This window comes from Macaca mulatta, chromosome 8 (genome assembly GCF_049350105.2).
Source record: "Macaca mulatta isolate MMU2019108-1 chromosome 8, T2T-MMU8v2.0, whole genome shotgun sequence".
Taxonomy (NCBI): domain Eukaryota; kingdom Metazoa; phylum Chordata; class Mammalia; order Primates; family Cercopithecidae; genus Macaca; species Macaca mulatta.
Window position 1 is genome coordinate 79,970,550 of NC_133413.1, and position 13,002 is coordinate 79,983,551.

Consider the following 13,002-nt stretch of genomic DNA (forward strand, 5'->3'; position numbering starts at 1 on the left):
CTATTTAATTAGAAAGATAAAATAAGGAATTAAAGCAATAGCGTTTAATGTGTACCATTCACAGGAAATAACTTTTTTTCTCAATTTTCAAGAGACTCCAGGTGAAAATTGAAACATGTAGATAACTACCTCAACTTAATACTTCCACTTGCACATCTTATCACAGTATACAAAATCCAAAATTTAAAAAGAAAGCCTTCCATAAAAATCATGTTTTCTTACAAAAAGATAGCATCGGTTTTTGTAAAACAATTATATTTCTATGAAATGCAAGTAAAAACCAAATGGTAGTTTACACTGTGAAAAGTTAAGCATTGAGTCTGGGAATGTTTCCCAATGAAAGTTAGCATTATCTAATCTAGGTTATATTCATTTCCTGTTGCTGTGGTAACAAGGAACCATGAACTTAGTGGTTTGAGACAATAAACATATTATTTAACAGTTCTGTAGGTTACAAGTCAAGCACAGCTAAAACCAAGGTGTTGGCATGGCTGCCTTCCTCCCTGAAGGCTCTACAGGAGAATCCATGTCCTTGCCTTTAACTCTTTTGCTTGTGGCCCCTTTTCAGCATATTCAAAGCAACTTTGAGTCGAGTTCTTCTCACATTGCATCACTCCAACCTTCTGTAGTCACACCTGTCTCTCACACTGTCCCCTTTTCCTTCTCCCTCTTCTACTTTGAAGGACCTGTTATGATTACATTGGGCCTACCCAGATAATCCAGGATAATCTATTTTATGGTCAGTCAAATAACAACCTCAGTTTTCTTTTACCATCTAACCCAACATATTCACAGGCTCCAGGATTAGCATATGGACATCTTTGGGATATGGGTGGTGAACATTATTCTGCCTACTATTTCTAAAATAGCAACTAAAAACACCATCTCCTCTGAGTATCTCCCAACACAAAGAACATGGACTCACCAATTTGTGAATAAAAGAAATGCAAGATCAAAGCCACCTCCTAACCACAGATCTGGCAGTGGAAGAAGAATAGATTCTCCAGCCCAGGGGAGAGTAAAGGGTTACAGGTCCCATTCAGTTAGAAAGAAGGTGGGTGAGGGAGGCAGCCTAAATCCTAAAAGATTCGTGGGTCCATTTATTGTCCAAGGGATTGATAGAAATATGCCTTGTGAGTACAAGCAAAGGTAGCACAACTGCACGGGCGAGAGGTCCTGCCTTGTCATCTTATGGGCTGGACGTTTATGGGAGGTGCTTCAGAGCTACTTGAGAGAGGCCAGAAAAGAATGATGGGCTGCCCATTCACAGGTAGCTACCAAACCTTTGAAATTACACACCTGAAAGTCAGTCCATCCCTTGCATATCAGAAATACTTGAGTCCGAGTAGAAACTTCCTATAACCCACCCTGCTTAAAGCCTAATGGGTTCAAATACATTAGGAAATAGTTTGATCATAAAGGAAGAAAATTCTGTAATAAAAAATATCTATTTGGGGGTCATAACTCCAAAGGGAAATTATTCTTTGGGCCTTTCAAAATACTTATGAAGTAAAACTTTATAATCTGAATAAAAGGAAATAATCACATGTCATTTAGTTTGACATGTATCCTTAACAATCAAAATGTAACTGGAAACTTTTAAAATTCATTCTGAGTCAACTTTCACATAGGTAATTTGACCCATTTTTGCTCATTGCAATAACTAATATGTTTACTTACAAAGGTGTCAGATTCCTTTATGCTTCTTGATTTTTATTCTCACTTATCCTTGCCTTTATTTCCTGTAGTTTGCTATGTTGACTATGTTTTCTTTAATTTTATTAAAGATTTTTATTAAATTTTAAATTTTATCTAATTGATGTTGTTCTAGTTTGAGGGTCGTGCAGCTGGAGACCCTAGGAGTAGCTGATTTGTTCTATTTTGAGGGATGTGGAGCTGTAGACCTGGGGAGGAGCTGTGTAGTTCTAATTTGAGGGTCGTGGAGCTGGAGACCCACGGATGAGCTGGTGCTGCTGTTGTTTAAGTCTGAGGGTCGTGGAGCTGGAGATCCAGGGAAGAGTTGGTGCTGTGGTTCAATCTGAGGGTCCTGGAGCTGCAGCACCCAGGAGAAGCCGGTGCTGACACTGATGTCTTAGGTTTTGGAACTGTAGACATGTGGAGAAGCTGGGCTGGTGTTCTACTTTGAGGTTCCTGGAGCTGGAATCCTGGTCAGGATCCAGTGATGCTGTTTAAGTCTGAAGTTTGTGGAGCTAAACATGGAGCCACGGTTGGGGAAGTAGAGAGAGAGAGAGAGAGAGTTACAAGATGCTACTTGAAACTATAGATGTGGCTGAATCCCCAGCAAGTTAATCCTGAGAACTTCTCAGTGATCAATGCATCGTTTTTTCTTTTACCCAGTATAGATTTGTTTTCTGTCTCACAAGACAGAAAGACCCTGTTAATACCCTCAGAAACTGAAAAGCTTAAAAAAACTAAATGATATTGGTATAATAATAATAGATATTAAACTATGATTATCCTGACTGACAGAGACAAAATCACACACCACACACAATATGTATCTTTTCAATTAGTTAGTAAAATAAAATATAAATTGAAAAATAGACCCATGCAAAGCTATAAAAAGTTATTTCAGGGAGAAGCAATCTCAGAGATTAATCTGAGAGTTACTATTAATGGGTAAACGTAGAACTTACCATTTTTTCTTGTGAGGTTTCAGTGCTGATACTGATATTCTGTGAGTTCTGGCAGCTGAGTTCGTTCACATAGCCTGGTGATGTAGCAGGTGTCACAGAAGGACCTTGTCCCAGCTGGTCCTGCTCCACTGCTATGATGAGTGCAGCCTCTGATCTCTGACTGCGTCTTGAGGGGAGACCAGGCCTTTGATCACAAGCGTATCCATGGCGAGGTTCCGTGGATGGAACCTTATGGATGTTCCTGATGTTCCTTCCCGACGTTCATCTGCCATCTTGCTATTTAATGCATCTTGTTTATAACTGTCTTCTAAATATTGAATAGAAATGAAGCATTTGTACAATATGGGTAAGGTATAAAGAATATCGACACACATTGGACACAGAGGACCTCCACCAAGTTTAGGGAATAGAATCTGAAGACACATACATTTAGATGCTCCCTCGAGGCCCTGACTGAGTCCCAGTCCCTTCACTTCTCCTACAGAGGGAATCACTTCCTGCTTTAGTCTCTATTATTCTCATACTTTTCTTCATAGTATGTTTCGTTCACCACATATGTGTACATCCCTAAAAAATATGCCATTTTTTGAACTTTCTGTTGTCTTTTTGAGACAGGGTCTTTCTCTGTTGCCTTGGCTGTAATTTTGAACTTTGATGTGAAGAAATTCGCCTGTGTAGCTGCTTCTACACTGTATGGTTCTGAGTATCCGCTCAATGTCTATTTTTGTCCTCCATTCTCTTTCTGAGACCCACCCACATGGACATGATTCATTTTCATTGCTGCGTGACCTCTTGTCGTATGAGAGGACCATGGGAAATGCCTTCATTTTCCTGTTGATGAGTGTTTGGCCAGGTTGAGGCCCTTAGGACTGTGTTTTGCTAGGAACATTCTTGGGCATTTCTTTTGTACACAAGTGCAATTTTTTTCTGGTCAGTAGCTTTCAATTTTTAAAATGTCATCCCAGGTAAGAAACGTAATTTTCCTCATAACTCACAACACACACCCTTTCATATACAAGCATAACAAAAATATATTTCACAACCAATCTCAGTAGTGCCTGATGTTCCTGCTACTCTCCATTCTCTCCAACACTTGCATTGATTGGGTTGTGGGATTTTTGCCAGTCTGGTGGGTGTCACGTGATATCTCCTTCTGTTAGGCTGAGACCTTCTTCATGTTTTGATTAACCATTCTTCCACATTTCATTTTCCGTGGAGGGCTGGTTCAACTCTTTTGCCCAGTTTCTGTAAAATTGTTTGAATTTTTGCCTTTTTCTTTCATTATTACTATTACTATGTTTTTGTGACGGAGTCTCACTCTGTCGCCCAGGCTAGAGTGCAGTGGCACGATCTCAGCTAACTGCAACCTCCACCTTCTGGGTTGAAGTGATTCTCCTGCCTCGGCCTCCTAAGTAGCTGGGATTACAGTCGCATGCTACAACACCCGGCTAATTTTTGTAATTTTACTAGAGATGGAGTTTCACCATGTTGGCCGGGCTGGTCTCAAACTCCTGAACTCAGGTGATTCTCCTGCCTCAGCCTCCCAAAGTGCTGGGATTACAGGCGTGAGCCACCATGCTCAGCCTGCCTTTATCTTTTTCAAGAGGACTCTTTATAGATTATGCCTATTCATTCCGGTGACTGTGTGGCAAAGATGGGTTTGAATCCACAGGATGAACATGCAGGATCTCCTCTCTGGTGGGAGAGGAGACAGAGAGGATAGAAGAGCATGGAGAATCAGAGCTGAGAGGAGGCAGAGTCAGGCGGGAGTTGCAGGCTGCTGTGAGGACTTGGCTCCTTCTCTAAGTTGGGTGGGATTAGCAGAGGATTTAAACAAAGGAACCATGGGATCTCCTTTATATATTTCTGCCACGGTTGGCTCAGCTGAATGCACCTCTTGAATGAGACTTGGCCTTGGACACCCAGAGGTCCATGGTTGAGGGTTTACCTCCTGGCATGGCCACTGACACATCCACATTTGGTGCCCACATGGCTGGGCAGCCCCAAGACCTGCTCTGCTTGGGCCTTTCATTGTTGGCATTTCTCAAGTTTGTCCCCTCTCAAGTCTGCCCCATCCGGAAAATCAAATACCTCTCTCTCCTACATGGAAACCCTCATCAGCACCTCCCGCTAACTCACAGGGCATCCCGTCAACATCACAGTCCTGACTTTCCCACACGGACAAGCCCACGGGAATCCCCAATGGACTAAGACAGTGCCAGCACTAAGACATCTCCTGAAACTCACAGGAAGACCGGACTAAGAAGATGGGAACAGCACAGGGCATGGGGAGCTGCAAACACCCACGATACTATCAGAGATGAAAAAAGTTATGGCCATGGCTGACACAAAATGTTACTCAACATTTATCACAGGCCTAAAAGGAAAACAGAACGCTATAAAACCTTTAGATAAAAACACAGGGGAAAATTTGTGTGGCCTCAGGTTAGGTGAAAAGTTCTTAGACAAGACACCAAAAGCATGATTCATAAAAGAAAAGACTGACAAATTAAGTTTAGTCATAAATTTAAAAATATAATTCTATAAAGCAATATAGGAATCTAAATTAGAGAATGAAACCACAAACTATGGTCTAGAAAAAAAATACTTGTGAATCACACATCTCACAAAGACTGGCATGCAGAATATATGAAGAACCATCAAAACTTAACCATAAGAAAGTAAAAACCCCAATATTAAAGAGAGGGCAAATATTTGAATGGAGGCCTCATCAAAGAATGTGTAAGGAGGGCATATTGCCCAAGAAAGACGCTCAGCATCGTAGAGATATTGGAGAAATGCTAATCAACAGTACCTCTGCAAATCTATTAAGATGGCTAAAAACAGATAAAAACCATGGGCCAACCCAGGTTCTAGTGATGATGCAGAGGACCTGGGACCCTCATAAGCTGCGGTGGGAATGGGAGGGTTCCCGCCATGCTGGAAAGTGGTCCGGGAGTTTCTTATTAAGTTAAGCACATCCTTACCACGTCATGCAGCAACCCCACTCCTGGAATTCCCCCCAAGAGAAAACTTAAATGTGCACACATAAACCTGCACACAAGTGCTTAGGCCGACCTTATTCCTCGCTACCAATAACTGGAAGAAAACAAAATGTCCATCGGCAGGAGAAGGTGTGAACCAACATGGATGCTTCCACACAGGGGACACCAACCAGCAGTGGAAAGATGCGCCCACGATGCACCAGATCTCCCAGGCCACAAACCCGATGAAGGAAGCTAGTTTCGGTGGGCACAGGCCGAAGGATGCCGCCATGTGACATCTTGGAGAAGATGGTGCTACCATGCTGGGGAGCAGGGCAGTGGTTTTGAGGTGCTAGGGGTGGAGGGGCGAATGGAGGAGCTCTCTGGGGTGATGGCATGAGGGCCGGCACCTCACTGTGGGTTGCTGCGGCTGAGAGGCTGTACAGCAAACACTGGCTTCAGTACATGCAGACTGAAGGAGGAAGGATCCCACAAGTCAAAGACAGAGGGTGTCACCTCCACAAAACAAAAACACATTTTAAAAACCTCCTAAAACTAAGAAAAAAAATACAAAAATATTTCCTAGGAGTGTTGGACTTTTAATTGATATAATCTACCTGGGAGCATGGAACGGAACATCAACTGAAGGGGCTCAGTACCTGGCTATCAGAAATAACAGAATTAAAAAGCGGCAGGGAGGAAATAATTTCTGCTAATGAGGTTGCGTTTCTCCAGATAGCTGGCAGAGTAAATTAAAGCAATATAGTAAAACAATGCACATCTTGATGGAATCTCAGGATCACAAAGTTGCGTTGAAGGAAATTTGAAGACATCCAGAAAAGGAAGACAAATCAGATGAATCTTGCAGCTGCCCTTCAAGGGGGGTGTGCGCCAGGTGACAGTGATTCTACGTGATGTTGCAGGAATTCTCCTGGCTGGGTCCTCAGGAGTCTTTTCTTCCCATCCACACTCACCACCCAGGGTGACCAGTGTGGATTCCTGGTGGTCATGACTGCACTCAGGGCAGGGGGCCTGCTGAGGCTGCTCTCCCTGTTACCGAAACGCAGGGGTTTGGTCCAGATCCCGCTGCTCACCACACAAAAAGCCAATCACTGAGACAATGGTTACTGCCAATGAAGAAGGCATTCATCAGGAGCTGCAGCCCAGGAGATGGGAGATCAGCCTCAAATCCATCTTCCTGACTGGCTATGTAGCAGGGAAGAAATGTGACTGTGTATAAGGAAAACAAGAATTAGGGAGAGTGAGGAAGAAGAGTTGGTCAGGAGGAGGCAGGTGGCTGGTCAGGCACTCATGACGGCTGAGGGGTCTGGTGTCTCACTGTCCAGATGCCGTGATCTGGTGAGTCTGTGTTCCTTCACACTACCCAGGAGGTCTGATGGTCAGTTTCCTGAGAAAGGAACTCAAATAAGACAAATGTCAGTTTCCTAAGTTTCAAAGACACAAGGATCCATTTCTGTGTTACTCAGAATAACCATCAACATCAGTTCTATGGGAAAATTGGGCCAATTCAACACTAGATCTGATCTGCCACGATGCCTGCTGCTCAGTCCTCAGATAAAGCCCAGAATCCAATGTTCTCTCCCCCACCCCAGCCTGGCCCCACACCCACACCTCCCCACTGCACCCTGGGCCTCATTGCTCTCTGGTTTCAGAGGGGTCAGGGAGCTGTACATGGCCTGCATGCACCTGGGCACATGGCATATTTCAGATGCACCTGGTGTCGTGTTCGCACAAACGCAAGTGGGAAGAGATCCACATGCATGTTCACCACAGACAGCTGAGGACGTCCCAGCAAGTCCCTCAGTGGAGTCAGCCAGCGCAAGGTGAGTGAGGGACCTCCAGACACGTGAATGGGTCTCAGACAGTGTGTGAGTGGATGAGGCAGCAAAAACACATGCTACTAATTAACTCAGTTCTGTTGAGCTCATAATAGTCCACGTCAAAAAGACTGGGGCTGCAGGAATTGATGTACAGTTGCAAACAAGGCAAGGGAAGGAGGAACAGAGAGGTGAGGAGGATACTCCCTTCGGGGGTGGAGCGAGTAAGACCTGGCATTGCACGTGAGTTGGGGGGGCTTGTCAAGGCCCCTCTTTGCTTCTGAGACTCTGTTTTCATGGACAGTCTTCCACAAAATGTACATGGCAGCTTTTCGGGACCAGGGTCATTGGGATTTGTCTTTACGCCTCCCCAGCCTGGGAGGTACCACCTCCACCAGCCTGGTCTGCACAGTCTTATCTCAGGTTCCCTGGGGCCCGACCTCCCACGCACAGCCTCCTGGTCTGGGTGTCTCACCTCCATCCACACAAGTGCCTCAGGGAGGGTGGAGTGTCTGGTGCTCAGCGCTCGAGGCTCAGCCCACACTGGGCTGGGCCATCGCAGGCCTCACAGATGAAGCATGAACAAATCCCGATCCTGTTATCACAGCTTCTCCCCATGCATCCCCAGCAGAACACTGTGTAAAAACCACACCAGGATTCGTATATGTCAGAGGACTGACTTTCATGTGTTGAAGATAATTCATCTTCCTGAATCACTACAGATCTACCATGCAGTTAACCACAGAATAAACATGGGGGAAGAGTCTGAGCGCTGACCTAACAGAACCTTACACTTCTTCAGTTACCCTTTAAAATTAAAGGGTATTGACTTCATAATTTTGTTTCTCTTCTAAATGAGACTGTCATGGAAAAATCAGCGATGTAGGCAATGACTTTGTATACCTTTAGATTGAAATGTCAGCTCAATTATTTCAAGGGTAAAAGTGTTTCAGCTTTTTTGAGGTGTAATTGATATGCAAAGAGCTGCAGACATCTAATGTGCACACTTTGGTGAGGCTTGACATGAGCAAACACCCATGAAACCATCACTAAATCAAAGCAATCCAGGAGTTCTACACTCCTGGAGGCTTCCTTGTGCGTGTGCCCATGGTGAGAACACAGCATGAGATCTTCCCTCTCAGACAATCGCAAATGGGCAACAAGAAAATAACACTGGGTTGCCTTATGAACACACACCCTGTGAATTAACTGTTGATCTCTTTAACCTGGGCCTCACATTCTTCATTCAGAATATGTCAAAGACTTTAGAAGTCATCTAAAGTATCAGTAATTTGAAGTCCTTTAATACAAAAAGTAGAGAATATTACCTTTTGTCACATAGCAATAGGGAAATGAAAAAAGAAAATCCACTTATGTTCTGTAATGGCTAGGAAAATATTCTTAAAACGATGTCTCATCTGCAGGTGAATCTAACAAATGACAAATTTATTTCTTTACATAGATAAATATAAGGTTACACCCATGTAAATAAATGAATCTATTAAGGGTAGAGTCCCACAGATCACAGAACTGACCCAGTGTCCAGCTCTGCTAATGATTTCAGGGAGTAATTTCCAGACAGAAGTTGAGCTGGAGAAGCTGGGGACCCTCGTAGCCCCACTGTCCTTCCTGCCTCATAGGGTCTCTGAGGGGTGCCTGGAACATTTCCTCTTGGGCTTTGAAGATCATTTCACTTAAATGCGACATTTTCCAGGTGCCATGGACCCGAGCCCAGAAACTTCACAGTACCAGGACCACCCGAGAGCCAGGGTCAACTGAGAGAGAGAGGGCAGACGGTAGACTGTGGCTCCCTAGGAGTGAGTACCAGGCATTGTCAGGGTTTCTCTCCCCAGCACATTTACAAGGGGACTTGATGGGCTCTTCACCCTTCAGGAGCAATCCCAGTGGGCAGAAGGAGGGGAAGGGAAGCCTGGCAGACTCTTCTCCCCAGCTCCTTTCCAAGATCTATGGGGCTCTGGCAGGCCCAACTCACCTGCAGGTGAGGGATTAGGATTCCTCCCTGGCCTCGCTGCTCTCAGGTCCTCATGGGCACCTCTCCCCATCCTCTCAGCTGGACAGCAACACACACCCGCATTCACAGCCATGCTCACTGCACACACACATTCACACACACAAGCACTTGCGCAAGTTACACCTCATATACACTCATGCACACTCACATGACAGATGCAAAATCCTTGTGTTCCAGCAGAGAATATGAGGCTGCAAGGGTGAGCATGCGGCTGTCCGCCCCACCGTGCGTGTGCAGGTGTGTCTGTTCCCGCCTGCGCGCCAGGTGTCTCTCCTCCGCGCCAGGTCCTGGGGTGAGTGTGTGGCTGCCTGTCCCGCCGTGCCGTGTGCAGGTGTGTCTGTTCCCGCCTCCGCGCCAGGTCCTGGGGTGAGCACACGTGTCTGCCTGTCCTGCCGCGAGTGTCTCTCCTCCGCACTGGGTCCCGGGGTGCGTTGCCCGTCCCACCGTGCGTGTGCAGGTGTGTCTGTCTCTCCTCCACGCCACGTCGTCTCTCTGCTGCTCCCCCATTTTGTGGCTAGGAAAATTGTGGTATCTGTGATTTTTCTCATCAGTCACAACTGGAATCCGCACGTCTCTGTCTCACACCCATTCACTCAGCTGTGAGGACATCGACGTGCAGCCTTGACTTCCTGCGGTGCATTCGTCAGGCTCCCGGTGGCCGCTGGGCCATTGTCGGGACCTGGTCACCCACCTAGCTGAAGCCTCCCCCTCATCACCCCCCTCACCGGAGCAACCCCGACTCACAGGCTGTTAGGTGTCACCATCAAGCACGCCAGAAATTTTTAAATGATTTCTCTAAGCCAGGCACAGAAAGACAAACATTGCTCTCTCTCACTTATTTGTCAGATTTAAACATTGAAACAACTGAATTCATGGACATGGGCATGGAAGGACGGTTGCCAGAGGCTAGGAAGGGTAGCGGGTTGCTGGAGAGGCAAGGACAAAAATGGTTGCAAAAATAGAAGAATGAGTAAGATCTGGTGTTTGATAGCACAACAGGGGAACTACAGTCAATAAGAACTTGACTGTGCATTTTAAAATAACATCAGGAGTGTAGCTGGGTTGTTTGTAACCCGGTGGATAAGTGCTTGAGGGGACAGATGCCCAGTTCTCCGTGATGTGCTTATTTCAAACATCTCACGCACCCCATAAATGTATACATCTATGTGTCCACAAAATTTTAAAAAATCATTTATCTAAGGATAAAAGTGAAGGTCCCTTCATTTCATGCAGCTTCTCTTTTGTGCTTTTGTTTTCAAAGATGAATCTTCCTCACTGGTATTGTGGGCACCAGGAGTCTGTCCAGGACAAGCTCCCACGATTTCTAACCACTCCCAGCTTCAGGGGAGGCTCTGGAAACACATGTGTTTTGTGGTATTTGGCTGACATTTTGATATTTTTTCAGAGGACTTGGAACTACTATAAGAAATCAATGCATGACATACAAATTCACACAATTTTGGGGAGGGAGAGACAGCAGATTATGTTGTGGCAGGCACCTGTAGTTCCAGCTACTCAGGAGGCTGGGGCAGGAGAGTAGTGTGAACCCAGGAAGCGGAGCTTGCAGTGAGCCGAGATCACGCCACTGCACTCCAGCCTGAGCGACACATTGAGACTCCATCTCAAAAAAAAAAAAAAAAATCATGATTTTAGTTGTTTTTTTCTTTTTAGAAGATTTTTTTCTACTTGAGATATTTGACTCAAGCATTGTTAAAAATGCAACTAAATCATAAAAGTTTGGTGGTCCAAAAAATAATGTTGACACAAAATTCTAGTGCCTCTACACTTGGACAGTTTTAATTTTTTAATTTGGTAACTCTGGTTACAGAAGCCAAGTGATTTTTCAGGCACACAAGTTTTCAGCGCTTGGCAGGAATTAGAAAACACTTCTAGAATTTTCCACCATGCAGACCTTCAGGGCGTATGTGCCTGTGTCTATATATGTATGTATACACATATGCACAGATGTGTTTATGTGTCTGTGTATGAATATGTATGTGTGTACATGTGTGTGTTATTCATGGATTGCCTTTGCTAAGTATCAGATAATGTAGTGATTCCAAAGGAATTTTGAGCTCATCTTTATTCTTTCTTATTTTGCTGAGTGAAAAGTACAGCTATAGGGCAACGTCCTCCTTTACTTGCTATGTGAGACAGACATCACACAGATTGACTATAAAACGTAGCATGCATGACATATGCAATATATAGAAAGAAAACCAGATGAAAATAAAAGTAGAATAAAATTGACATAAATGACCCCAAATCACACCTGAAACACACTCTGTGGCCCACTGAGGGCTTCAGGTGCTCTGTGCTCGGGAGGCCTGGAAAGTCCCAGCTGTGAACCTCTCCGTGGCCCTGTGACTCAGTTCACCACATTGCTCAGACATCCACGCCTCCCATTACTTTACCATAAGCCTTAACTTACTTTTAACCTTTTAAAGTTAAGACTCGTGATCAGTGAGTGTCACTCTGTGGGGAGTCACATGTTTGGGACGGGAATTTCCACAGGCAGCTGACAGAAGGGGAAGGAGTGGGTGTTTCTCCGAATGCTGGTGTCAGATGCCTCAGTGAAGGGGAAAGGGTTAATCCTGAGAAAAGAATGAGCTCATCTGTGGAAGAAACAATAATTGTCTCACCACAATACAGGCCTTCAGGAGCGGTGCTGAGTCCAGGGAGCATTTATTAAATGCCATTTATGTGATAAGCGCAAAGCTAAGGACTGTCCAGTCTGCGGACAGCAAATCTCCTTCCCACCTTGTAAGCTGACAAAGTCAAATCATTAACGACCATTCATGTGAGGAGGGTGGAGCTGCCTCCCCAGGTACACATAAATCCCGTGGCTTTTCCCAGGCAGCCTCTGAGGTGGATCTTGGTGGGGAAACAGTGATAGATGTGGGTGATTCCCAGGGGTCTTGTGAGAGGCCATGGCCCAAGGCCTGGAAGGAGGCAGGAGAGGGAGCTGGTCCACTCGAAGCTCCAGGGTGGGCTGGAGGTGTCCAGGTGGGAGTGTGCTTGGGAATACAGGTACCACCCATTGGGAGCTGCTGTTCTAGAGATGGCCATGGGGGCCTCTGGGAACCCAGGAGACCCAGTGACTCACAGTTCTTACCACCTGGCTTCACAGATGGGATCTGGGACTTGGGAGTTAAACTGCTCAGTGAGGCTCCATGACTGCCAGGTGGGAGGGCTGGATTTGAATCCCAGAGGGCTGTCGCCTCCATCTTCCGCCACCATAGCCCCAACTTGCTGCCTCTCCACCCTGGAGACAGACAGAGGGAAGAATTTTGGAGACCAGGGTGAGTGGGTGTGGCCTTTCACGCTGGGTTCTGAGGCCTCCCTCCTCCCCTGACATGTGACCCCCAGGGCCTGCGGGTGCTCAGACGGCCTGAGTTCACAGCACCCTACGGGGAAGGCTTTGCTCAGCTGTGGAAGTCGGGTAGAGGACACTGGGATTCCCTCAGTCGATGTCCTAAATCAACCTTTAA

The 13,002-nt window shown here is 45.6% G+C and overlaps 1 long non-coding RNA gene across 1 annotated transcript; it reads right to left on the reverse strand.

The window, feature by feature from the left end:
- Window positions 1-238: 238 nt before the first annotated feature.
- LOC144330615 (uncharacterized) lies at window positions 239-11,088 on the reverse strand. Its single transcript, XR_013396910.1, has 4 exons — window positions 9,660-11,088; window positions 7,955-8,114; window positions 2,658-7,049; window positions 239-2,210 (listed from the first exon to the last, which is right to left on the reverse strand). It is a non-coding gene; the product is annotated as an uncharacterized LOC144330615 (long non-coding RNA).
- Between the last annotated feature and the right edge of the window lie 1,914 nt (window positions 11,089-13,002).